The sequence below is a fragment of the Apteryx mantelli genome, chromosome 35, assembly GCF_036417845.1.
Source record: "Apteryx mantelli isolate bAptMan1 chromosome 35, bAptMan1.hap1, whole genome shotgun sequence".
Classification (NCBI taxonomy): Eukaryota; Metazoa; Chordata; class Aves; order Apterygiformes; family Apterygidae; genus Apteryx; species Apteryx mantelli.
In genome coordinates, this window is record NC_090012.1 from 1,026,511 (window position 1) to 1,054,292 (window position 27,782).

At 59.9% G+C, this 27,782-nt stretch overlaps 1 protein-coding gene across 1 annotated transcript in view; it reads right to left on the minus strand.

Annotated features, from left to right (window-relative positions):
- LOC106491401 (signal-induced proliferation-associated 1-like protein 3) overlaps positions 1-27,503 on the minus strand; it is a 48,448-nt gene extending 20,945 nt beyond the window's left edge. The window contains 2 exon segments of the mRNA XM_067314480.1: positions 22,465-22,614; positions 27,418-27,503. The gene's annotated coding sequence lies outside the window, so the exon portion shown is untranslated.
- Between the last annotated feature and the right edge of the window lie 279 nt (positions 27,504-27,782).

A 27,782-nucleotide genomic window follows, 5' to 3' on the forward strand; every position in this document is an offset into this window, starting at 1 on the left:
CGCAGGGCAGCGCGGCGCCCGGCGTCCTCGTGCGGAGAGGGGGCCGAGGCAAACCCAGCCGCGAGGGCGGCAGCGTGCAACGCTTCCCGGGCGTGCGAGGGGACATCTCCTTCGGACGCCCCAGAGGACAAGCGCCGCGGGTGGGAGGCGACGGACAGATTGTCCGTGACGAACGGGTTTTGTCTCGGAGACGGCAAGGCGGAGGGACGCGCTGCAAAACGGCAACAGCAAACCCCGGCTCCGACGCTGCTGCCGGGACCCGCGCGCAGACCGGCTCCGCTCTCCAGCCAGGGGCCCGGGAGCACGTCGGATCACACCAGCGACTAGCGAATTCCCCGGCACCAAGAGCCTGACATCAGCAAAGCCAGCGCTGGCTTTCATTAGCGCTGTGCGGCGCTTGGCTTTAATTTCCGTTTATTTTTAGCCTGCCTAGTGGCTGGTGTCAGGCAGCCGTGCAAGATGAACGCCTTTTTCCAATTTATTCATCGACGGCTAGGAAGCCGCGTGCGCATCCCGGGCTGCGAGGCCAGGACGGGGTCTCCCCCCGCCGACGCAAGCGCGCAGGGCGCCGCGCGCCCGTCTCCCCCCGGTCAGGGCTCCGGCGCTATTGGGGAACGCGCTCCCTATGCGACGCGCTGCAACGGCACGCGGGGATCGGAGCGAGCCAAAACCAGGGCTGCTGGGAGCGAGCTCGCCCTTGCCGCCTGCGCATCCGCCCGGCACCGACTCTGTCTGCGAGCTCGTTCTCAGACCTCACGTTTTTCCATATCTTTAAAACCTGCCTGTTAATACACGGCCGTGCTGATTTTCGTTCCTTAATCTTAACGTAGAACACCACCAAACCAACCGCCTCGCAAGGCGAGGACAGCAGAAGACCCCTGTTACCGTCCACAGTCTGGACCGCACCAAAACCAGCATCCTGCCAGTTTGGACTGACGGACTTGGACCCTTGAGCCTGCGGCTCCGCGGCAGCCCAGGCGCCCGCTGACGCCTTTAAAAACGGGAAGCGGTAGACTTTCCTCGGGGGCTCCCCCTGCTCTGGGACCTGCTTTTCCGACCTGCTCACTCTGAAACATGCAAATGTCGCGGCCCCGGTTCAGCTTCCTGAGTTACCGTCAGCGTGGAAAGTGCTTCGCGGCAGCGGCGCCCATCGTTTCGCTTTGCTTCCCCCGGCCTCCCCGAGGCGAAAGCAGCGTAAGGACGGGAACGCGGCGCTGCCGGGCAGCGGGGCGAGGAAGCCGCTGCTCCTGCCCCAGCCGCACGCCGGCTCCGGGGATCTGCCACAGCCGAGCGCGACGCTGAGCCTGCCCTAAAGGGCCTTTTGCTTGATAAAGCTGGGGAGGAACGATTCAAAATAAGCTCAAAAACCGCCAGGGCACCCAGCGAAACCCCACCACTGTTGCCCAAACCCTCGCCCCGACCTGACAGATCAGCGCCCCCGGGCACGGTGAACAGCAGCTTGCCAGGACCAGCGTCCCCGGCCATCGCCTGAGCCTTTACGGGAGCTCCAGGAGAAGCATCCTCGTTAAGGTTTGCTTAATCGGCCACGAAGCGCACCGCCTCGCCGCACTGCAGGGCAGCACGGGGACGACGACAACGGTGCGAGGAAGGACGGCTCTAACCTTGCAGCACGCCGGGGTCAACAGGCAGGAGGAGCCCACGGAGAGGGAGCCGGTGGCGCGGCGAGCAGAGCGAACCCCCGCACGCCACGGGGCAGGGATCAGCCAGGGGCCGGGCTGAAGGAAGAGGACGATGCTCCTCTCACCTCGCCGGGTGTTCAGAGAGGTCAGCAGGGCCTTCCAGAAGAGGTGCACCACCTCCAACCATCGGTACGCGCGATGGGGCCAGGCCACCAGGAGAAGACAACCCACCAGACCTACGACCGCAGCTGAAAGCTATGGCAGAAAACACAAACTCAGAAAACATTCAACAAACCTCTGGAGCATCTCGCTTAAGACGTGCTGGATTCTCCAGCCTTGGAAGGGCTCATGTCAGTGCTGGCTCCTGCTCCGAGGCACCGGGCTGGATGCAGGCACCACTGGGCTGGATGCAGGCACCGTTGGGCTGGATGCAGGCACCGCCAGGTTGGGGCCCTCCTGCCTGAGCCAGGCTTCGTTTTCCTTTAGGAGAAGCCTTGGTTTCACCCGGAGCCGCGTGCTTTGCTACGGAGGGGACCCGTAACTTGGAGCAAGGAGCACCCAGGTCCCCACAGTGCGGCATGGCACATCACGGCATGGGGGACCGAAGGGTGGCTGGCCCGGAGAAGCGGGAGTCCCGCTTTCCCGCGAGGGACAGACCCCGGGGGGACGAGCGGCGGATGCGGCCCCTTCGGATGCGGCCCCTTCGCGGGAACGCTCCGTTGCCGTGACAACCCAGGCCTGGGAGAAGTCTTCCAACCGGCGCAATCCGATGATTGCTAAATCCCGGCATTATCTGCAAACTTAAGGGCTTCGATTAATCTCGCATGCTGTCTGCGCGGAGCAGAGATTTACTCAGCGCCCCGAGGCACGTGGCTGGGGCCCGGGCGGCAGCCGGAATCAGCATGGGGCCGGCGGCACGCGAGAGCACCGGAGCGGCACCGCCAGGTCTTCCCGGCACTGGCTCCACGCGGTGGTGCATGGCTGGCGTCGGGAAGGCACCGGTGCAGCGCTCCCCTCCGGAGGGGGAGAGGCGGGAACGCTCCCTCTCCGGCACCTGCGAGGACACGGCACGTCCCGGCTTTGCTGGCCCGGGGTGGCAGGGATCCCCGGAGCCCCGGCTGGAAGCAGTGGGACCATTTGGCAATACCCCCTGCCCTTATTGCCGGCCCCTCCGGCTCCCCGTGCCCAGCTGCTCCCGCCCAAACTCCAAACCCCTCCGCTCGCTGCAGCGCAGAGCGATTAACATCCGGGCAGACGGACGGCCGCAACCGGGCACGGAGGGGAAGGCAGCGCTGGGCCACTCGCCTGGCTCCGGAAAGTGATTTCCCACGCCGGGCGCTCTCCTCTGCACAGGAGGCTTTTGCTTTTTGGAAGGAAGAAAAAGGGCAGCTGCAACGAATGCCCACGTTTTGCTGCGCACGTGAAAATCTCTGCGCTTGGCTCTGTTAACGCAGGCAATCAGCCCCGCTCAGCGCGAAGCGGTTGCAGGAATCAGCCCTATTTAAACTGAAACCGAAAGGTCCCCAAGGCCTCGCGCACCCCTCGAAAACCAAAGCGCAGCACCACCGCAAGCCGGCTGCCAGCTCTCTCCGTACGCTGCCAACGCGCTCCGCTGCGCTGCTCCCGCAGCCCCCATCCGCGAGCACCAGCCGCGCCCGGTACCACTTCACCCACCCGCTGCAGGGGCTGCGGAGCGGGAGCCCCTGCGGCAGCGAAGAGGTTGAGGGAGCAGGACGACTGCGGGAAGACCACGACCGGACTTCGCCAGCCCAGGGAGACCGCAGCCTTCAGCCGCATCGCGCTCGGTCTCCGTGCCGGAGAAGTCCCCGGCAGCGCTGGCACAAGGATGGATGCAGCACAAATCCGTGCCGTTTCACTAATTAAGTGCACGGTCCTTGTTAAGGCAGGGTGAAGGCAGACACCAGCTCGGTGTTTGCAGCATGCAGCCTCCCCGGGACACGGCGACTGCAAAGACACCCCGCCACCGACTTCTCCGCGGCCCCGGCGCGCGGGGAACGCCGACGCTCCTCTCCAGTCCCAAAGGTCGGACGCGGTGGCAGCTCCGACGCGGGGCTGGGCGGCGAGGGGCTTTGCTGTGCTCCACGCCGCAGCACGCCGGGTTGCAAAAAACAACTCGGGGGGGACTGGCTGCTGCTGGAGGCAGAGCCCCGCTCCTCGCACGGCCGCGGAGGCCCCGAACCCGCCGTGCAGAGAGCCCCGAGGGAGCCGCGCGGCGCCCGAGCGCAGGAGGATGCTTAACACGACGTTGCATCAAGGCGGAGGAGCTTGCACTGGCACAGAAATACCTAAGGTGGTGGAAGGCGTTCAGGAGAGTGCAAACGTCTTACGAATACATTAGGAAAAAAACACACACAACCGGGATTCCCACTAGAATCCAGTTTTGCTCACGCAGCCCGCTAAGGAGCGGAGCGGCGGTGGGTGGATGGCGGCAGCTCCCAGCACGAGGGCCGGTCCCATCGCCACGCACCGCCAGTTCCCCCAGGCTCGCTGCGCAATAACCAGTAAAATTAAAACAGGCGGAGCACAGGTCTTCCCTTCCGCACGCCCATCGGAAAGGCGAACTGGGCCAGCGGGGGCCTTTCAGCGTCCGATTAAGCTGTCGGAGGGCAGGGAGCTGTTTTCGTGCCCTGTGGCCAGATGGCCACGAGCGCCGAGGGCGGCGCAGCGATGCCTGGAGCAGCATCCCTGCTTCCCCGGGGAGCGGAGTCCAGGAGCGGCGACCACCGACGGGGCCGCGTTTGCCAGGTGACTCAGCCCGGCGCGGGGCCGGGGCCGGCTGGCCGCCCCGGCTTATTGCAGCCGGGACCTGGGGCATCCTCCTCTCCCGCGAAAGCCCGGAGCCAGCTCGAGCTGCTGAAACACCGGTGCGGGGCGCGCGACATCATCACGGCAACTTCGCTCAGGTTTTAAAACTAAGGAGAAACCCAGCCCTGCTCCTCGCATCAACCCAGCGGCATTTCTCCATCTGGGTAAAAGCTCCCTGCTGGCAGCTCTGGTTGGAGGCTGCAGATCCGCACCCGGAGCGCGAGAAGGGCAAGTGCTTCAAAGGCCGACTTCATTGCTTTTCGGCATAAAAGGGATGTTTACGGAAGGATAATTACACCGAACAAGAGCCATTCAGCCGGTCAATAAAAGGGGAGCAACAGATGGTTTGGCACGTATTAGCATAAATTATGCATAATATTGATATAGGTGATGCTGTTGGCAGCAGCTTACCCAGCACAGCAGCTTACGCAAGTCCGAGGAGAAAGGTCTCCCGGCATCGTTTTTATTTGGTTGGGGGAGGCCAGAGAACGCACGGGGCTGCGATGTCAGTATTAGGGCAATTGCTTTAATCCATCGGTTCCGCTCCGCGTCCAATCGCTAAAGCACGCAGTTTAAAAGAAATGATACGTACCGCTTTCGGAGCTTTACAGTAACCCGACGGGGAAGTCACTCCGCTGTGACGCATCTTAGAGGGCTTCGTTCCCCCAGCTGAGCATGTCGGACAGGAGGATCAAAGCCTGCGCCCTTCCGCAAAACGATAAGCTCAATATTCCTTGTGATGCTCCGCGGAGGAAGGTCACAGGCGGGATTGCCGCGGCCTACGGCACCGCGGCGGGAGCAGCCGTCACCCCGGGGCGCGCGCCCCGTCTCGGCCAAATCCGTCCCCTTCCCGATCACCTTACAGCGGGAGCTTTGAACAACAAGCGGTTGCAGAGCCGGGACAAGCAGCTCCCGTGGGAAAAAAGAAGCGAGAGGCAGATGATTATCCCCGTTTTACAGACTGGGAAGCGATACCGAGAGCTGGGGGATTTTCTTCCCTTCGCTCACGCCGGGGATGAGTCTGCAACAGAAGCGGAAGTCAGGCCAAGGCCGCCCGAACCACAAGACAACCTCAGAACAGCACTCGGGAATCGAGCATTAGTCAGGACATCAGCACAAACGCCAAAACGAACAACGATCCTGAAGGGCTCCGTTCAGCTCAGCGCTTAGAGCCTTGCCAAGGGCATTAACCGGCTCCCTCGTGGATAAAATCCACCCCAAAAAGCCCTGGTGAATGTATCCAAACAGACAAGCCAGTCATAAAGCTGCAGAATCTTATCCAAAATAGACATCTTGAAGATGGACTAATACTATTAGAATTGCCTGCCCTTAAATAGACATCAGCTATTAATAAACCCCACTCTCCACCCCAAAACGAATGCCAGAACTCGATGCCTGATGTTCGTTTCTTTTGCAGAGCCTGTAGCAGAAAGCACCTCATCTGATGCATTCGCATGTTCTTTGGATCCGCGGATAATTAATTCCATGTGCATTCCATCCAGCATTATGTAGTGTCATGCTGGAGCATTTCGAAACGACAAAAATATTTGTTTTCTGTTCCAGTACAGATCGGCCTACTGGGAAGAGCAGCTTGCCGAGGGAAAGAGCGACTGCTAGGACACGGTCCACAGCGCGCCAGCCTTACCTCGCTCGGGCTCATCCCTCCCCACCTCCTCACGTCTTCCCAAGGGCAGGCGATATCCGCCAGCTCCGGCTCTGCACGCTCTCCCCAGACCCCAGGATCAGTTGTTAACGCGCGTTTCCAGCAGGTACAAAACAGGCATCAGGTTTCAAGTTTAATCTGCAGATTTTTTTTTTTTTAACTGTCAGGCAAGCAGAACAAAAGCAAACTCCACGAGTAATCCAAGACGCTGTAGGCTGCACGAGCCCGCTCGTGAGCAAGCTGCAGAGGGTTAAATTCCAAAAGAATTCATCATCCCTCCTCCACATTGTCATCTTAGTCGGGACTTTCAAAGGAAAACCTGGTAGGAGTCAAAACACTTATGATCTATATTTACCTCTGGTAATTATCATGACAGCTGGAAGCACCCCCAGGAAGAGCAGGAATAATCTTCCGTCCCTCCCAAGAGAAGGGACAAGGTTTCATCCTTGTGAAAAAGGGCAGCTGGAGATTACTTAGGTGGTTCTCTGTTTTACTGCCATGTTTTATAAGGAGTTTTAAAGCTTTCAGGCTTGCGTTTCCCAACGCAGAGGTTAATCCAGCTGAGGTATGCAAGCCGTTATAGCTCCTGGGCCAAGTTCACCCCGGGGGCCGCTCGCCCAGCTGCGGCGGGGCAAACCCGACGCCCAAACTCCTGACTAAGCCCTGAGTCCTCCTGCCGAAGGAGAGCGCCCAGGACTTCCTCTGACTCGTGTTTTCCGCTCTCATCTGCATCTTAGTATGTTTTCTAGGCAGCGCGGCTGCAAAGGGAAGCCGCGGCACGTCATCCCGCAGCTGTTCACCATCCTCTCTGCCGTGACGTTTCCTCCAGGAAATGAGGAATCGGCAGCATCCAGCAAGAGTGAAACAACTGGACAACGCAGATGGTCGGAGAGAGTTCGGTGATGATACGCAATTCCCCCCGGGAACATTCCTAAACCGTGATCTCCTGCATGCAGGAAAGGTCAGCCCAGCTCGGCTCGGCATTCCCAGTGGGAATGCGGTGCATCTCCTGGCCTCAGCTGCTTCTTGCAATCGGCAATCACTGCTCCTGGCTTCTGTGGTTGAGGTCACTGAGGTGCTTTGACCCCTCACTGCTCTCCGGGGCAGAGGAGACCCTTCCCGGCCAGCGGAGAGGGACATATTCTGCCCACAGTTCTCCGAAGCATCAGAGTCCTATTTAGGCATTAAAGCACATCAGCGAAGCAGGTGGAGAGTAAACAGATGCAGGGATTTAATCACCAGCACGGTTTAAAACCAAAGCGGCCCCTTAACTAGGGGTGTTTTCGGGAACACGAATTGCCATTCGGGCACTTGAACTTGCTGGATGTCTGCAGGGCTTCGGAGCCTCCTCTCCGGCTGGGCAGGCCGCTTTCCTCCGAGCACCTGGTTTCCACCACCTTGAGCAGGTCCCTTGAGCTGGGACAGCGCGCAGAGATGCTCTGCAAAATCCAGGCTTAGGGACTTCAGCTCCTTTTGGCTACGCGAGCTCAGAGAAGCCTCCTTTGCTTCCGCAGCAGATTAACGGGAGCAGGGTTACGCTTGGCCATGGCAAATCTGGCAGTTGGATTTGGCTCTCCTCGTGCACGCACGTGTCCCACGGACCAGCTGGGCGGCTGCAGGTGTCCTCCCACTGCTGCACGCTGACGACGCCAGACGTGCCAACCCCATCGCCCAAGGCAAGGAAGGGAGGGAGACACGAGACAGCCCTGGAATACAAAGAAAATCCCAAGGAGCGAAAGCAAAGTGCTCCCGGACGCGACAGAGAGGGCTCTTCCAGCACAGCCACCCTCCTCTGCGTCGAAGCTTGGCCCAGGACAACAGGGCTGATCTCTTGATGGCCGGGACCGGGGGCTTCCGAGCAGGCTTAAACACGGACAAGCCCCCCAAGTCCCACCTGCAACAGGCACCTGGCCGAGAGCCCGACCTGGCTGCCCGGCACGAGAAGCACCAGGGACTCGCTTTTCTCCTGCCGACCTCCGGCCCGGAGACCTCAGGCCTCCCCCTCCTTCCTGGCTCTGCAGCAAGGCTGGGTGGCTGCTCCCTGCCGTGGTTCCCGGCATTCCTCTACCCCTTCCCTCCGTACCCAGAGGGCTGCTCCGGAGCCAGGTTTCCAACGGCACCAGCACCGAGCTTGCATTCCTGCAGAAAGCCCTTTCCGAAGGTCCTCCGGGGCTCCGCAATGAAGAGCTCTTACGCTGGCTTCCCGGTCCCATGCAGATGCAAGACTTCCCCCGGGAAGCGGCAACTTCCAAACACACGCTACCCAGGCGACAAAAGCCGCCCGAGGGTCTACGGAGACTTTCAGTGGGAGAGGAGACTGGAGCAATCCATCTTCCAGAGCGTTCAAAGCTTCTCCTCGAGCTCACAGAGAGATCAAGGGGAGTCGAAAGCACGGGAAGGCAGCAACGCTCTCAATTCCTACAACAACTTTGTGTCACGTTACAACACCGCCAGGCGCAGGAAGGCCGGATTCACCGTGGTTAGGGATCGCACACCGGCTCCCAGCGGACCGTTTCGCAGCGAGCGCAGTCGTTACCCACTTGTGCAGCTCTGGACGTGCACGCGTTGGTTTTTTGCATCTACAGCTGCCGGGCAACTTTGCAAGAAGCTTTTGAAACCAGACACTGTCTCCTCGCAGCGTGACGGGGCACATCCCAAACGCAGGTCTCCGAGCGTTACCGCAGCCCGGATCAAATCACTGCACCGCGCTGCCGCAGCTTTATTCCTAGGAACGGGGAGCAGGGGCTTACAGCACTACTGCTGGAAAACCCCGGATCCCCCAAGCCGGCTGCTGGGGGACTTTGAAGCTAACGGCACGGAGTCGGGAGTGGATGCAACGGCGGAGCAAATCCCTACCTACCCCGTGGCCGCTGCTGCAAGTCCGGAGGTGTGTGCAACCCTCCATCACAGGCTCCCGGCTCCAGGGGCATCCCGGCCAGGACACGGGCACGCTCCCGGCTCCAGGAGCATCCCGGCCAGGACACGGGCACACACCAGCCCGGTGCAATACCTGCCACGGCTCCACCAGCACCGCTTCCGTGACTCCACATTCCCATCTGGACTCACCAGGCTTCCGACTCCTCTACTCCGGCACCCGGCATGGGTGGCACAGCTCTCCCACGCTGGGCGGGCGGCGATGGGGACCGCTCTCATCCGGGGCCGCGCAGCAGCGCTGCAACGCAAATACGTGCTCATTTTGCCTGAAAAGGCGTGATTCAGGCAAAACGGCCCAGTCCCCCCGGGGCAATCCCGAATTCGCTTGCTTTCCGTTAGTCACCCGTACTCCGTAACGTCTACACACCCAAATCCCATTAGACGAATGAGATAAAAGTTTCCTAAGCCAGAAATTCGGAGCTCAGCCCCCAAGCTGCCGCCCGCGCGCAGGTCCGAACGGCGTGGATGCTGTTTTTGCCGGCCCTCGCCCCCGACAGTGCTATCCGGAGCCAAAGCAGCCCGGAGAAGAGCCTGCTCGGCGGCGACCCCCGTGCCGGACCCTGGGCATGCCGGCGGCGGAGCGAAGCGAGCCCCTTCCCGAGGGCAGCGCAGGCTGCCGACGGCCGCGGCCGCCTTGCAAATTTGCTCCTGCTTATTCAAACAGCAGCGAAGGCTCCCGAGGGCGACGTCGACTCTTCCCGAGCTGCGGCACACCCCGCCGGGCACACGGGCCCCCGCGCCGCCGGCAGCCCCCTGCCTCCGGGGACGCTGCAATCCGGGCGCCAGGAGTTCGCCGCGGGAAGGGGCCGCCATCGCTAAACGCTTCCCAGAAGAAAAACGAGGATGCAGCAGTTCACCTGCACAGCAGTGACGCCAGGGACGGTGTTAAGAGTCGTGGAAAGCAAGCTTTTCCGCCCAAAACCTGCAGGCAGAGACGGGGGCTGGGAGCCGACGGCCACGCCGGGCTGTTTTGCCCGGGACGTGATGCCAGCGCGGCACTCGCCGCGGGGCAAAGGCCGGGAGACGTGCCCACAGTTATGCACGGGACGGGTCAATTTTCAGCCCTGTTTCCCCGTAATTAGCGCCTCACCCACCGGGCTCGGTCGCACCCGGAAGCGCGGAGGGGCAGAGGCGTCCCAGCAGCGCGCAGACTCCTGTTTACCAATGGCAAAATCGCCCCCAGTTCTCCGGCGTTTGGGGCGTTTTGACAGCGAAGAGCAGCGTTTGCTTGAAAGAGCAGCAGCTGCATGCGATTTGCACCACTGGCATCGCTGCCGGTTTTAATCAAAGGGGTGAAAAGCACTTTTCATCTGAAAACACTAAAGCACAGATTCTAGAAATAAATCTTTTTATGCCACAGGTATGAAAAGGGGTACGGACACTAAGACTTAGGATTTCACGCATATTCCACAGAAAGCCAGAAAAATCCAGGAAGACAATCCGGAAGGGAAAGCACGGTCTACTAACAAAATTATATTCACCACATCTTACTAACGTATCAGTCGCACGGTAGCAGGGGAAGAAGCCTCGCAGAAGATTCATCCGCCGGGTGCTTCCGCACCGTTTGGCTTCTCTCGCTTGCAAAGAACCGACCGGTTAATCTTCAAAATTGTTTTTTGTTTGCACTAAGGGCCGCAGAGGCCCGTCGCGGGGTTGCCAGGCTGCTCCTGCGGCCGGCGCTGCCCGTGCCGGGACGGACACTGCAGAGCGCCAGCGGGAGCGGGCGTCCTCGCAGCCCACCGCGGAGCCGAATTCCACGTCCGCGTCCCTTTTATGGTGACTTTGCACCTTTGCCTTTTATTTGCACGAATATTTTCTCTTTACGGGAGACAGCGCTGCTCTCGCTGCCGGCCAAGGCACGAGCCGGAGCCTGCAGCCGCCGGACGGCGAGATCCCTCCGGGCCGCCTCCATGGGAATTGGGGTCACCCAGGAACCAGGCTGCTCGAGAATCGCGGGGCGGCGCTCGCTCCGCCGGCCGGGACCAGCACCGCCGCCGTCCTGCCCGGCCCCAGCGCCGGCCACCGCTGCTCCTGCACGGACAAGAGCGCGGCCGCATCCGCCGCGCCGCTTCATCCCGGCTGGCAAAGCCCCACCGGTCTGCTGCCGCCGCTGCTAAAGGCCTCAGCAGAGCCACGAGATTAACCTGGAAAATATTCGGTGTTGTGGGTTACACGAAGCGAACCGGTTTCATTCAAATGCCAATCCCTCTTTACTCAGAGAGGGATCTCGTTCTACCGCTTATGAGTTATGAGCTTATAGCCTGGGGAACAATTAATTTGGTTACCAGGAGATGCACGCAACGTGCCCACAGCTTGCTTCCAACCTGCTTCGCAGGAGACTTCCCCGTGTTTGCAGAAAGAGACCGCCCGGCTCAGCAGTTTGCGGTATTTTTCCAGTGTTATATTCCAAAGCGCTACATTCCCGCTCCCCCAACGGCGCAGTTATGAAGCAAAACAGCTTTACCCCAAAATAAACCCGATCAGGTGAAACTCAAGTGTTAACTTCTGACAGCTCGCCCCAGACCTGCGTCTCAGGCCGGGAGCTGTTTACGGCACTGGGTTAAAGTTGAGTGGTTTTTCGTTTTAATCCCGTTTGCCGCATTTTAAGTTTACAGAGCGCTTTTGCAGGAACAGCGTCCAGGGGAGCTCGCGAACAGCCCAACCCGCCGCTGGAGAGACCCTTTTCCCGCATAATGGCATGTTTGCTCGGCTACAGAAATGAGATCACCGCGATAGGCATTTACAGCAGCTGATATCAAATTTCTATTATGAACATACCAGAAGAGCCCAGCGAGCGGGCGGGCGGGTGCTCTCAGCGAGTGTGCAAACACGGCCCGACGGCACATTCCAGCGCCGTCGCCCGACCCGGCGCCGCGCAGCTCCGAGGTGTGCCGCCGGCGGGGCCGGAGCGGCACAGAGACGAGAACCGCCCTCGGAAAGCGACGGGGCATTGCATGCCTGCCACCGCTGCTATGGGGGGCATTGCACGCCATGCGGGGGGCATTGCACACCTGCCACCGCCGCGAGGGACATTGCACACCATGCGGGGGGCATTGCACACCTGCCACCGCCGCGAGGGACATTGCACACCATGCGGGGGGCATTGCACACCCGCCACCGCCGCGAGGGACATTGCACACCATGCGGGGGGCATTGCACACCTGCCACCGCCGCGAGGGACATTGCACACCATGCAGGTGGCATTGCACACCTGCCACCGCTGCGAGGGACATTGCACACCATGCGGGGGGCATTGCACGCCCACTACCGCTATGGGGGGCATTGCACATCTGCCACCATCACAGGGGGCATTGCACACCGCAGGCTGCTTCGTTACCAAAATGCAAAGCGCCCCGGCCAGCCTCCCTGCGGAGCCGCTCCGTGTCCGGCACCCTCCGCTCGCCCCGCTCTCCCGTGGGAGACAGCAAGGCAGAGGTTTTAAGTAGTGGGGGTGATTAGCCCTCTGCCCTCGAGCGAAGCGCCGGCGCAGGAGCAGCCTCGTGGCAGCCGGCAGCGCTCCCGCGCCGGGCTCCGCGCGAACCGCTGCAGCGCGGAGGGGAAGGTCAAGCTCGCCGTAGGGGCGGGAACGCGCGCGGCCCCGTCGCCGCTTTACGCGCTTCCCCCGCGGCTGTGGCGAGGGAAAGTGGAGCAAACATGAAAGATTCATGCGGGCATTAATTTTTTATTGGGTAGCCGTATATTCACGTGCGCCCGCGCATGCCGGGGAGGCCTCGCCGCGACTGTGCCGCATGCGGGTGCAAGCCGGCGGCACGGATGCGCGTTTGCGGGACCCGCGTGAGCTCTGGGTTTGCCACCGCGGTGGCCGCAGCCCGGCACGGCACAGCACCTCCCTGTGCACCGCCCAACCAGGAACTGGGAAATAGGCTGCAGTTGCATATAAACAATGCAAAAATAAAGCAGAAAAGCAACCCCTGCGCGGTGCTGGGAGGTCGGCGCCGAGGCCAGGAGAGCAGTAACACCACCGGGGTCAACAGCCCCCGGCTTCGGGCTCCCCTCCGCCGCCGATACCTGCTCCCAGACAAAAAACGCCACACGGCAAAGGGATCCCAGCGGGAGGAGCCGTGGGAAGGCGAGGGTGGAAACCACCCGCACGACAACAGGAGCGGTCGGCGCTGCAGGAATTTTGCCCCGGGGAGGGCAGCGCTGGTCAGCCCCAGGCCGGCTCCCGTCCGGATGTGCCGCAGCGTCCCGGCTGGGCTGCGCCCCTGCCCTCGCACCGGTGCAGGAACCGACCTGCAGAGACAAGCGCTCGGAGCAGGGTTATACAATCCTTCTCCACACCCCGGCCCCTGCATTTGTTTTTCCCATTTGCGATGAGGTGCTTGGAATTCAGAAACTCGGATCAAGCCAACGGGCTAACGCGGCGTTAAAAGAAAGGAGGACACCCAGGGCAGCAGGATTTTCCTTCTCCGTAAGAGCAGGCCGTTGAGGTGTGCTCGATGCATGTTAAAAGCATGGGAAATTCGATTCGAGTGCTACAGCAAACGCTCCAAATGAGCCTACGGCACTGAAGTTCAACGCGGTTGCGACCCCGGCCCAGCGCTGCAGCCGGCCTGCTTCCACAGGCGGGAAGAGACGGATCCGCCAAGCCACCAAGCGGCTCCGGCGGAGCAGGAGACCTCTCCCACCGCCCAGCGTGGCGAGGACGTCGGGGACCGCGGCCCCGCGGGAGACGCCGGCAGCTGCAATCGCGTTGCCGAAAGCAAAGCCGAGCCCCTTCCAGCAAAAGCTCCTGCTAAAAATACACGGCTGTAACGGGAATATTGGGGCGGGAGGGAGGGAGGGAGGGGGTGCCAGGCCGGGGACTGCGTGCCGTGAAGTCGAGGGAGTCCACCGGCCCCAAAACAGGCGCTGCGGGAGGGGGGAGGCGCTTTAATCATTAACCGCGGGCCCTTGGATGGGGTTTGCTAGAGCTTCCGACGCCGCTACGAGCGCGCGGGAAACGTCCCCGACCTTCCCGTAGCAAAGCGAGGGGCCTTCGCGGGCCGGGCTGCAGGAGCCGCGGTCCAACCTTCCTCTCCGTTTTCCGATAGAACGAGAGATTTGACCCTTATTAAGGGGAGGGGGGGGCACGTGGAAGGCATTGTTCTCGCAGCGTTTCGTTCCATAAATTACCCCGATGACAAGAAAAATCAGCTCGGCTGCAGAGATCAAAGGAAAGCAGCTTCACGAAGAACGGCTTCTAGCAAACGCGCGCTGCAAAAATCAGCGCGGTAGAAAGAAAAAACACGGCCCCGCTGGAAGGCTCGGCCACGCGGAAAGCCCCCTGCCCCGGCACCGAGCGGCCGTCCCCACCGTGGGACGGGGTCCGGGGACGCTCCCAGCCCCAGCTGCACCCCGCTCGGGGCCAAGCCGCGCCGAGGGATCTGCCCCCTTCCCGGCTGCCCATCCGCGGTTACTCCCAAGGACATGCTAGGGATCCCCGGCAGGCTCGGATGCTGCGGAGGAGCTTCTGCTAACGGGCCCCAAAAGCCCGGGAGGGCGACGGGCGCAGGAGGCGCGCGGCCAGTCCCGCCGGCTCCCCGGGGCCGGGGTGCCTCCGCCTGGGCCACCGCACGGAGAAGCTCTTGGAAAAATCACGCGGAGCAACACGCAGCAGGTTTTTAAGAACAAGACCAAGCCCTGGATTGCTCCTTTTAGGACGAAATTATTCCTGGGCAGAAATCCAGCCCAGCAGAACAGCTGCTTGGCAAGGGGTGGGCTGCTGCTTCCACGAAGACCCAAATTCTGAATATATTATTGCAAGATGCCTTGATATAACTGTGGAAGGAAGGAAGGGAGGAAGGAAGGGGCTTACACTGTATTTACAGGAGAGCAAGGAGGTCCCCAGCACACCTGAATCAAATAAACACTCCTGACCATTCATCCGCATCTGGCGCATCGGCTGCTCTCGCATTTACAGCGGCCGCCGCCGCCCCGTGCTGAACCTCCAAGTCTCTCTGCATGTTTCACATGGATGCAAATCAAGTATTTAAAAAATAATAATAATAATAATAACCCCACCTTAATCAAGCCAGAACTGCCCCATTTGGTTCCTGCCGGTGACCTCGCCAAGCGCAGGCGACAGGAAAGTTTGATCTCCTGTTTGCAGAAGGCAGCAAGTTCCTCCGCTGGCAGCAGGGCAAAAGATCTACCCGACGCTAAGAGCACTTGTCCCGTGCTTCTGTCCCTCTCTTCTCTGACGAGCAGGAATTTATGCAAAGCAGAATCAAAGGAGCTCGCTAATTAGCAGCGCACCCTTTCCCCTTCCCCTCCTCACCGCCGGCACGCGCAGCGGCAGGGTGCAGGAGCCCGCGCTGAAGCTCGCGCACGAGCGCGGCCGACGGCGCTGCAGCGGGAGCCGGCTACGAGCGTGTCCTCTCCCAGCTCCGGCCTTAAGAAAACCCTTTAAGAGGATCATTTAGCAGGTCTCAGGTGACGTGTTCACGAGGAAACATGCATTTAAATAACTGTAATAAGTCTGAAAACCAAGTGCTTGCAACCCCGCTGTCAGCAAACCCGCGCACGCAGACGCACTGCCTGTCCTCATTGCACGGCAAAAAGCATCCCGGGGCGGCAGCCGCGGCTCTACCCCGGCAGAGTTGCTCAGCCTGCCCCTTGCATCGGCACGGCCGGGCGAGCACGCGGCGGCGCCTGGCTCGGCGCCGGTATTGCCTTGGCACATCTCCACCTGCGCGAGCATCCTCCCGGCTCCCCGCTCTTGCAACAGCACCGGCACGGCGCAGCCTCGCCGGACCTGTTTGGGACGGGACGCGGCGGCAGCCCCGGGCTTTCCAGCCGAGCGCGAACTCGGGGCAGCAGCTCCTGCAAACGGGGCGCCGCCGCCGCGGCCAACTGCCCCCTTACCAGACAGGCCGCGACCCGGCCGCGAAACGCAGCTCCCCGTCACGTAAAGGAAAGGTTCGACCGTGCCCGGCTGTTCCCGTGCAGTCCAGGTGTCAAGCGCTACTGACGCCTCGCTGTTTGCGGTGGGGTAAATGATTGCCTACGACGCAGAGCGCTCGCCGCTCCGGGCTCTGCTGGCCTTCGCTCCAGCTGAAGCCCATGTGTTTCAATTTAAACAAATTGCCGCGATTTTGTGCAACCCCCTCCACGCCATCCCAGCAGCGCTGAGCAGGGGCTGGCTGGAAACCGGTCCTCATCTGCTGCCCAACACACCAGCAAAGCGAGCGGAGGCAAGACGGGGAGAAAAGCTCAGCTCCGAAGAGCTACAAACAGGTCCAAGACTGTTGAAATCATTAGAATTTAAAGCAGAGAAAGGACCAAGATTTGTCAAATTACAGCATCCCTCTAGAACCGACCCCTGCACCCCAAATCCACAAATTGCACCGAGTGCGGGTGACCGAGCGCCCCTGACAGCTCGGACTGCTGCACGCTGCAAAACTCGGGCGCGTTTCTGCTAGAACGTCCAAGTAAAGCTAAAAACATCAACCTTGGAGTAAAGAGTCGTGCAATTCCTGGATTACAGATGGAGACGTCGAATGAAAATCTTCATGAAGGCAGAACCCAGCTGGGAAATCCACTGCCCTCCATCAGGAGCGGGGGGATTACCGAGCAATCATTTGAGAAACTTTAATGCTTTTTATTTTTCAGCTGGCAATCCTCAGCCAGTCGTTTGCTCTGTACCACTAAGTCAACAAATACTTTACAATTTTAGAAGTCTGCTCGGATCAAGTCTTTGTAATGGTCAGCCGAGGACCACAGCAACATAAACTTTCTATACAACAGGGGTCGAGCCTCCATGAACAGCCTTAATCTCTCATCACAAAAGCTCCTACTATTTTAATTAAACAGCCCACAACCTCCAGCCTACCCCTGTCATCTCATTTAAAGGGTTAGTGTGCATAACAGCATATTTAACAGACGCACTTAACCTCTGCTCTCGCTGGAGGAATGAATAGGTTCTTTATACCTCTTGGTTGGCCTGAGATGAGACCAAAATAATTTCAAGTTTAGCCTACAGCCCTGTGGCTCCTCATTTCCATCGCCGTCTTCCCTCAGCGCGCATCTCAAAATGGAGTTTGCCGTTAATGGGGAATGGGAATTCTTCCGTCCCTTGATGCGAGGATCCGACACAGTCGCTGCATCTTGTAATGGGAAAATTTGCCCTGGATGTTGCTGCGTTTGCTTGCCGAGGTCAGTAAAACGGGAATTCACAGTCTAGAGCCTTCTCTTCCCCAAGCACAGGGGTTTTTGCGCGCTGATGTGCCAGCTACACGGCAGCTCAAGGTATCGCCCCATCTTGAAGGCAAAGCAGGCTTTCCGTGGGATTATTTAGGTGCAAAGAGCTCATGAGCCAGGAGCCCCGTGCAGCTGCAGGCAGACATCCGCGGACACGGACCCTGGAGAGATGGAGCCAAACAGCAAAGCCACCAGGAGTCGCACAGAAAGCAGCTTTGCTAATGATCATTTGCACCTACTTCCATTTCAGAAAGAACTACCAAAGTCGGCTGCGGCGAAGAAGAGCCGTGCTTATCCAACGCGACGCCTTTTGGATCCAGCTGGGTTGGAGGAGAGGCAGTAATTGCATTTGCGAGAAGAGCCGCTTCGTTTGCGGCCAAGAGGTCAGAGGCACCCAGCCCTGCTTTGAAGCTCAGACAGGGTTCGCTGGACAAGGCACGGACGGTTTTCTTGAGCAAACATTGCCACCCCTGTAGCACGCAGGATCTTAGAGTTCCTCATCGCTGTATCCCAGGGCTCCTGAACAAGCCTGGGAAAGGGGCTTCTGGTCTGCAGGACTTGCAGAAAGCGCTGAGGGCTGCAAACTCTTATTTCCGCTGACAGCCAAATCGTTAACACCCTCGTACGTAGCAGGGCTGCCGGGACCAGGCTGCGTTCTCCGCTCGCAGCTCCGACAGGGAGCAGCTCAGTCTGTTCCAGCTCGCACCTACTTGGTCCTCTTCAGCCGAAAATGGCATTAGACGGGCCAAGCATCTAGTTTCATGATTTCGCAAAAGGGTTAGAGAGCCAGAGCTGCCCGTGGCTTTCTCCACCCGCGGGTTACAGCCCACAGAGACCTGCCGCCGCTCCTCTCCGTCACAGCACACCAGCCTGGGCAGGAGCACGTACATGTGGACACGGTGCTTCTCTAGGAAAGAGCCTGCAGATCCAGCGCGCTGACCCCAGGGTTCAAGCTTGGCTGGTCACAGAAGCAATTGGTTGCGAAAGGTGAAACGCCTGCTTTAATTTAGGGAAGAATTAAAAACCAACCAACCAAGCAGGCACTTAATGAGCGGCCAGCAAGCAACAGCTGCAAAGCGAGCGCAAAATCTGGTAGGACGTCGGCTACGTGCGCACAGCGGAGCCCCAACGCCTTCCCCGAGGACGCCGCTAACGACCTCCGGGAGGACGAGGGCGACGGGCGAGATCCTGCACCCGAGCGCGTTGCACGGGCTCCCTTTGCCACGGCAGCGCCAAAGCTCAGTCGAGCAAACGTCCTCTTGGGGAGGTGCGGGACACGTAACCGAAGAAAATTCACTTGCAGTCTCAACAGACAGGATGAAAAGCAGGAGAGAAACACCAGGCACAGAGGCACCAGTCCAGGATGATGCCGGTAAGCCGGACAGCAGAGGATGAAGACCAAGGATTTAACACCTTCCTCCGCCTTGAGGCCCCAGTGCCACCATGGCACCCTGCTCCTCGCAGCCACAAGCGGCACCCAAAAAACTCCTCGGTCGCTCCCGAGATGTTACGTCTCCTCGCTCCGGCGCTCCATGGACGACCATGCAGCTGCAGTGCGCGCTGCAAATCCCATCTAGAGAGCTCAGGGAAGCGCTGCAGATATTTCCTGAAAATGAGGCTTCTTACTGGCAAAGCAATATTTTTTTTTTCCCCCAGATTGAAAATTATTTCTGTTTTCAGAAGTTAGAAGCCCGTGACGAGACAGCCCATTACACAGTTGGCTTCTCTTGCCTCGCTCCGTGCTTCCTTCTGCAACGCTGGCTGGTTTAGCAACTCGCTCATGTAGCCTTCGCATAAAGGCCAAGCAATTAAAAATAATACATAATTTGCCCCCAATTCACCGTTACTTGGTAACGCAAGAACACGTCCCAGTTGCTGCAAATGAGCATGATGTGACAAATTGAGGGCAATCTGGAGAGAAACAGTGGCAGCAGCTCGGGCCGCGCTCACCTCACCTCCCCGGCGCGGGAGCTTTAGCACGTTTCGCATGGGCGCTCCCTGTTCTGCATTACCGAAGCCCGGGCTCGGCGTAAAGGACTCCTCCTTTCCTGCGACTCGACCTTAAAAAGGAGCGCGCAGCACCACCGCGATGATCCAAGCGCTCCGTAGGTGCGCGCTGGTCCCCAGGAAGCAGCAAGCAGCTGAAGGTCATTCACGGCCAACGGGAAAAGCGTCGCGTTTCTGACTTGCTCGCAGGTACGTTTGGTTTGGCCGAAGCCGAGGCAGTCGCCTGGCTGCGTTTTGGGGGACGGATTCCCTACACCTGTGTGCCTTGCAGAAGATCTGGGGTTTTGCCCAGAAATCTCACGGTTCCTTCCAGGGAAGCCTCCGCTGTAACCCTGCACCCAGCGCCGAGCCCACCGCAAAGAGGAACCGCAAGGACTTGAACCAAGAACGAAGCAAGTAAAAGCCATGGAAAAAAAACCCTCAAATATCCCGAGTTCATCTTCCGCTCTAGCCACAGATACAGTTTTCTCCCTAGCGCCACGGCAGAGCTCTCTGTCTACCCAGGGGGTTTACTTGGAGAGGCCACGGAGGAGCTGGGTCAGACCAGTCTCTTCCCAGTTTTCCTGATAAAAGAGCCTTTCCTGAGCATTATGCACAGACCCAAGAGTTGGCAAAACTGAGCTTCAGGTAAGAGCCAAGTAAGAACAAAACCAGTTGACAGCTAATGCTGCGGCCTCCAAATAAAAAAAATTAGTAAAGTAATTAAGCTAAGAGGTTCACAATTTTGTGCCTAATTAGGGTTGGATAAGGCCAAATAATCCCCATTACTGAGCAATGAGAATGCCATTAACTTTCTCATTGCAAAATGGCGGGGGGGGGGGAAGGATTAAAAAAAACAGATGGTTAAAAATCAGAACTACGTACAATACGGAACAAAATGACAATTCAGACCTCGTCACGAGAGCAGCCCTGGGCGCTGCAGAAGCACGTTGTGCCCGCCTGGGAGGAAGGCAGGACGCGGTCCAGATGCTGCCTCCATATTTATGCTCCGAGCTAATCTCGGCATTAGCAAGACAGATCTCCCCACGTTTATCTGATGGAGACGGTATAATTAGAGATAGTCCAGCATTCACCCTGCGCATCGAACCAAAGACAACACAGGACTTTTCAACAGAACTGTAAGTACAGGCAAATTCGTACTTGCCTGGCGCTAGAGACGTGCCAACGCCGGTATCAGATAACTGCAGCTCCGACGGCCCCAGCGCAGCAGCGGCTCTGGGCACCCGAGCATGAAGCACGCCGGCACATCCAGGCCCCTCCAGGAGTTTATCGCTTGCGTCGCGGAGCCGGCGCTCAGGACCAAAGGGGTCCATTAAGCGCAGCTGCGCTGAGCCCTGGCATGGCACCGCTCCGGGACTCGCCCTCCCGGAGCCTTTCCCACAAATCGCCCAAGCGCAGCACGCACCGAGCTCGTCCCGCCGGCAGCCCTCGGGAGCGGGGAGCGCTGCCTTGGCCTTGCTCAAGTCAAGGGGGAACCCACCCTCGGGAGGGTTTTTTCTTACTGGCATCAAGCCGGGATACTGGACAGCAGAAATGGATGAGATGTCTGCTGTTAAGGAACCTTGTTCCTTTAGCTTGCCATTTAATTAAAATCTGTTCATCTCCAGCGTAAGACATATTGCCTGCTCGGTTGCTGGGGAGCTCTGGGCTGCCTGCTAATGCCTCCTTCCCGGGCGGACTTCTGCTAGGAGAAAGCAGAGCAAGAAGAGAGCAACATGCTGATAGCCATTTCCTTTCACACGCACCGAATACACGGGGGGGAAAACATGCTCAAATAGCCTCGTTGGTCTAGATTACACTGACGGAGCCTGCAGGGAAGGAGGGAAAGTTAGGGCAGGGTGACTTCATTCGAGTACAGCAGGAGTCTTGGAAGCTGAAGGAGGATTTCTGGCATATTGAACGGCACGGCTGCAAGCAGCACAGCGAGGAGAGCTAAGGATGCGGCGACAGCCTCACCTCCTCTTCCCACGCTTTCTGTTGATTTAAGGTTGCGCCAACTGCAGATTCTTTACATCTGTCGCTTCTCTAGGGCGACGAGGCAACGCACGCGCTGCCGAACCCCCCCACCAGCACCAAAGCCAGGCCCGGGCGAACGCAGGGCAGCGTCTTCCGAAGGAGCACCCCGAGTCCTGCAATACCGCATCCCGGCCCCAACGTGCCCAAACGGACCCACGGCTCCGAGGCTAAACCGCGGGAAAGGGGGAACAGCTGTCCCCGTCTCCGGGGGCTCAATGACGTCGGGACGCGCTGCTCCGCTCTCCCGCAGTGTTTTCCGAGGGCAAACGCCTCGCAGCAGAGACCCGCGTCGCTTGCGGCTTCCCACCTCCTTTACGTGACGGCGCAGCTAGAGCAGCTCCAGCTTTGAGCCGCTGCTATCGATTCAGCAAGGAAACAGCACGAAGGGTCGTTACGACCAACTCATCCGTTTCCTAACACTTATCAGCAACAGGGGCATTAAATAGACGAAAGTCCAAAAAGCAAACCAGAGGGCTTCCCCCACCTTTTTTAAAGCATTTTTATGACTGTAAAAAAATAACCTGAATTAATAACCAAAGCACCCCCATGAGCTCCTGAAACACAGGAAGTATCAGCCTGCGCTTGCTGCGAACACTTGCAACACCTACCAGCACCGACCTCGCGCCAGCGGCTGTTAGCACGCAGGACCTCTCGCTCTCTCAGGCAAAGGACTTTAGCACTCAGCTCCTGATAAAGGAGAGGGATTAGCGATACATGCCTCCAACTAATTCAAACGGACTGCAGAGCGAACCTCAAAACCCACTATTCAAAGGCGCCCACTGCTGTAAAAACAGCGCGCGTGAAAGAGGACGGGGCTGTAATCCCCGGCCGACGCGGACAATGGTTTCTGTCGAGCTTGCGACTGCTCAGCAGAGATCAGCAGCCGACTGTCTGCACCGCCAGAACAACAGGGAAGAGGCTCACAGGCAGCCGCGGCTTCGCGTGCCGCAACCCGAACGCGAAAAGAGAAGAGCCGAGAGCTCTTCGCCTCCCCGCTGCAGGTCCGAGTCCCGCTCGCTTCCTTAAACGGAGCGGACTGAATCCAAGCCTACACACCCAACAAGCACAACAGCGAGCCAAAGCCTCAGCCAGATCACCGCTGCGGCGGGAGCTCTTCCAGCCCGGTTTCCTCCGCGCGCGTAGGAACGGTTAGGAAAAGCCTCGGGAACTTCTTACCGCGCAGGGTCTGGGCTCAGAGACTCTCTTCACTCGACAGGAGCTTTCCGGGGCGAGACAGCTGACAAGAGAGGTTTCCTACAGCGTTCGCCCAGCGATTATAGGGATGGAAGTGCAGTCATCGGCTGGGTCAAACCTTGAGGAAGGGCTCTGAATTAAAAGGAAAAAAAAAGAAATAGCGTAAGTTCACAGCTATAGAAAGAGACACGGCGAGTTGCCACAGCCTGCCAGCCCGTGCCTGCGGCTATGCACCACGCATCTGCCTTCCCAGCACGGAGAGCACCCAAGGGTCCCGTGCCCTAGCCGCGGTCTCGTCCCCCCGTTATGGGGATTTCAGTGGCACCAAGGATCCCACTGTGCACTAGCTGCTCTTCAAAAGCTCTGAAGAGCTTAAAACCTAGTTCAAGATAAGAAGCAACTGGAATTAAGAGGTATTTCGGAAGCTGGAGGAAGGGGGAAATAGATACGGGTGGAGAACGTGCTGCTATTCAGACCTGCATGCACAGCTAGTAGTTTGAGTCTTTTAAATTATACTGACAAGATGCTAATAAAGAAAAAAACCCAAATCAGACGGCACGCACAAAGCCCATCCGAGATGGTCAGTCCCTGCTCTGTGCACACGCGGTTCTTCCGGCTCTAATGGAAACCGCTAACCTGAGAGCCCCAGCTGCGGCCCCGTCGCTCCAGGCAACACGGAGCGACTCCGGCAGGGAGCCCTGAGAGCATCCCGGGGCCGGACCCCGGGCGGCGTGCCGGCCCCCGCAGCTGCACCAGAAACAACGGAGCGGCACGATCCTACTGGAAAGGCCCCGCTTCCTTCCTTCCCCCCATCGCCCTGTTGTCCCAACGTGGCAAGGATGCAGGTCCTCTGACGTGCCGTCAGCACGTTCTCGGCCGCTCTCATTAGCAACAACTCGTTAGCAAACAGCCCCATTCGGAGTCAGGCTCTCTTTGGTGCCTGCACAAATAGGTCAGCATGAGGCAAGTTTCATTATGGGATTTAATTAAAAAGAAAAGTACATCTTCAACAGGCAACCTGCAGGAAGGAGCCCGGAGCCGAGCAGCCCTTCGGGAGGGGAGAGGCAGAGCGGCCGGACAGCGCGCGCGGAAGAGAGCGCGTGGCTCAGGACGGGCGAGCAGAGCATGGGAAGCCCCAGGTCGGACGGCTCTGGCCGCGGTGACGAGCTCGTCGCCGGCTGAACTACGATCCCAGCCCCACGCGGGGAAGCCGAAGCCTCCGAAGCCGGCGCTGCATTCCCTGCACGCCAGCATCGCTCCGCTGCGTTGACTTGCTGCCCGTCTCCGTGCTGGCTGAGTGCTGCCCGCCCGGCCTCAGGCGCTGCTCCAAGGGGAAGGAGCTGCCCGAGTCCCCACCTGATGCCGGCTCAGCACCAGCATGGAGCAAAGGGGAACGGCTCCGCTCGGTCCCGGGGGGCACGCGGCTGCATCCCAGAAACCGCCGCGGGAACTGCTTCCCGGGTGCCCGGACACGGCATGACACGGATACCCTTTTGCCAGTCGGGGGGGGGGGGGGGATTTTTTTCCCCCCTCCCAGCCGGAGCAGGGCAGAAGCATGCAAACACGGCGGAGCAGGGTGCAAAACCTCCCGGAGCTGCTGCCGACGTGTCACCTGCGCGGCGGACGGAGCAGGATCTGCTCTGCCGCCTGGCACTTGCTCCTGGTGCCGAGCCCTGCCAGGCACTCGCCAACGGCGGCGGCTGCACCCCATCCGAACCCGCCTCGCGGAAAACCACCCGCCCCGATTCTTACATTAACTGAAAATAAACCCTTCGGGGCAGGCACCTTGCACTTAGGGGGGGATGTGCCCCCCCCCAAGGATGCTGCTGCCGCTCCGGATCACAGGGACACAAACCGTGTTTGCAAAACCCTTCGGACAAAGGAAATAATCCACACCGGTTTCGCTTCTGCGTGCTCCCTGCCTCTGTGTTTGGGTTGCAAACACTGCAGAGGAGGGGACATTTGTTTAAACAAACTGTGTCTGGAGGAAGCATTGGGAGGCTCGGGGATTTTTTTTTTTTCCCCCCCCCTCTCTGCTTGTTTTTCCTCCCCCCCCTCTCTTTAAAGAGAGTATTTCCATTGGGATTGCTCTGAAAGCTGAATATCTTTTTAAAGGGTAATTTTGGAGCCAGCACGAAGTTTAACAAGACATCTTAGCAAAACAAATACAGGCTTTAATTTACACCAGTTTCCATTAATGCTAATGGGAATCACATACACATTTTCCAAGCCTCGGTAGGAAAACAGGCCCCTTCCACTGTGCCATTCAGAAATGCAAGCTCCAGTTCCTGGCTACACAGTATAATCCTTTCTTGCTCGCAGTTACAGTTCTGAGCAAGCATTTTCTGGCAAAAGAGCCCTGTTCTCTCTCTCGCTCATTAATATCCCAGGGAGCTTCTCAAACCCTGGCTGGAAATCTGCAAAGACCCACCCAGGTGTTTGGGACACCAGGAGCAGAAACCTCCCAGGTTAACCTCAGAACAAAACCCCAAACCAAAGCAAACCACTGGGAAAACCGAAGGAAGGGCACAGCTCGACGCCAGCAGAGGTACAGCTCCTCCTCTAAACCCCTTTTGGAAGAGGCGAGAAATCGCGGCATGCACGGCGAGCCCGGGGCAGCCCCCTCCGAGCATCGGCGGGCGCGTGCAAGCCCCCCCGGCCCCCGCGTGCAACGCTCTCACCTTGCAGCCCCGAGCAGGGCCAGGACAAGCCCGGCCCTGAACGCACATCCAGCACCGCTCTGGCAGCTGGAGCAAGGGCAGGGGGCGGCGCGTCCCCTGGGACCGCTGCATCCGTGCACGTGCTCCCGCCGCCCCTGCGAGCCGCCGTCGATTCTCACCTGCTCCCCAGCGACGAGCCAGCGCAGGCGCTTTGCTCCCGAGCGCCAGACCCTGGGGGGTACCGAGACGTCCGCCAAGACAAACGGGCGATACTAAACCTGCCTCCGACAGCCCCTCGCCCCGATACCATAAATCCTACGGCGAGCTTGCGCCGACCACCCCCCCCCGCGCGCATTCATACCGCAGCTGCTACTTATACAGCGCGAGAGAGCCAATACCCCTAGGCAAAGCCAGCAAGTTTAACATCTTCCTCCTTAATATCATTTGTCTGTTCTGCTTCCATTTAGCTGATTCAGCTTCTCTTACAACACCGGCCTTTGATTCCTGTTGCACGTCGAGAGCTCCTCCGTTTACACAGACGGGTGTTTTTAAAGGAACACCTGCGTGGACCGATAACGCGCGCCTCTCCCGTCCTCCCCGCTCCGGAACAAAGTTCGGAAGCGCCGGGCCAGGCAGCAAACACAGCCCCGTTTATTACACCATTTATAGGTGCATTTATTTTATATGCCCATTTATAGGGCTCGCTGATGCGAAATACGTCTGCGCTCCTTTGCGGGCGGCTCTGCCCCTCGCCCTGGTGCATCCCGGCTGCTGGGTTAAGGGTTAAGTCGCCGCCGGCTCCTCCGCGCCCGGCTCCGGGACGAGCCCCGCGCTTGCAGCAGGGTGGAAAGGGCCCGGTGGTGGGTTCGGCCAGCCTAACCGCCGCGGCGCGAGGGAAGCGCACGCCGCAGCCACGTGCGTGCGGGAGGCATTTGGCAGCCTAAACACAACGCGCCTCCATCCCGACCCTGCCAACGCGCCTCTCGCCGGCCCGCGGGAGCGCGGCGAAGCGCCTCGCGCCGCCGGCTTTCCACGGGGCTTTCAAGTCATCCCCGCTGACATCAGCGCCGCATTTTTTTTTCTTATTTTATTTTTTTTAAACAAACACACACACAAGCCACCAAAGAAGCGGCCCTGCACATTCGCAGGCAACTTCCCCAGCGAATGAATAGTCGATTGTCTCCACGATCCCGAATTAGGTCAGGAGATTCGCGGCACAGAGTGCCCAGAGCCGGGAGGGGAGCCGGGACCTGCAGCCCTGCCGCTGGAATTGGATAGCCCCCGGCCCCCCCCCCGAGCCCCCTCCCGCCCTACCAGGAAGGGCTGGGGAGGCCCAGGACTTTGGGGACCCGCTCACCAGCTCCCCAAAACAGCCAGGCTGGAATTACACCGCCGTGGACCTTACGGGGCACTATGTGCCTCCTGCACCGGAGCCAGCACCGGTCACCGTCTCCCCCCCGAAAACGGACGGAAAAGGGGCTCTTCCCCAGGACGATGCTGGCAGCAAGGGTCTCCTCGTGCCCCCCCTCCCGCCCCCCCCCCTTTGCAAGGGGGCAGCCCGAACCCAGGGCTGCCCCCACCTCTTCCCTCCTCCCGGGGGGGGGGGGGCTGGCAGGAGCCAGGCCCCGGCCTTGTTGCTTTCCCCAGGGCAGGGAGGGGGCCCCTTGCAAGTGCCCCCCTGTAGCAGGGAGACCCCCCTTTGCAGGGGCAATAAACCTCTATGGGGCACAGCAGCCCCAAAAGCACCAGCCACCCCAGTAATCCCCCCCCACTGCTACACCCCCCCCCCAAAAAAGGGTTCCCCAAAGCCCCCCCACAGGGCACTAGCTCCCCCCCTCGACCCTTCTCCCCACTACAGCCCCCCCCCAAAGCACGAGGCCTCTCGGAGCCCCCCAGGGGCACCCCCACGACACGGGGCCCCAACTCCTCCGGGGCAGCGGCACCACCCCCTCCCGCGGCCCGCGCGGGGGCTGCTGGGAGCTGTAGTTCTTTCTCCACTCCCTCCCCGGCCGCCGCCAGGGCCACGCGGGCGCCCGGAGACTACAAATCCCAGCAGCGCCGGCCGCTGCCCGTGGGGAGAAGGAACGGGTAGCCGGTGGTTTTAGTCACCCTCCCCACACACGCACCCGGCTCGCTCTGTGCTTCCCCGCAGCCCGCGCCCGCCCGGAAGAGACGCCGCGGGACGGCGGCGGCAGCCCCCCGCTCCCTGCCCGTCTCCCCCGAGCCCGCGGGGGAGACTGAGCCGGCGGCAGGGCGAAGGGAAGGGGTCTCTCACCTGGCAACAGCGGCGCGAGGACGCGGGCCAATAGCGGGGCGGCAGCTGCGCGAGGGCACCCCGGAGCCCGGCGCGAGGCGACTGAAGGGAGGGAGTGCACGCCGCGGGGGCGGGGCCACGAGGAGGCGGGGCCACTTAAGGGGCGTGGCCACTGAGGGGGCGGGGACAGTCGCCCCGCCCTGCTCGGCGCCCTCCCCTCCGCGAGAGGGCGCCGCGGCGCTGCCGCGGGGGGGGGGGAGTTTTAAAGGGGCAGGCGCCCCGTTCCTGTGCGAACCGGGGGGGCTTCCGGGGGTGCTCAGGGGAGGGGTGCGAGGGTTAAATCCCCTTTTGGGGGGCGTCAGTGCCCCCTATGCAGCAGGCAGGGT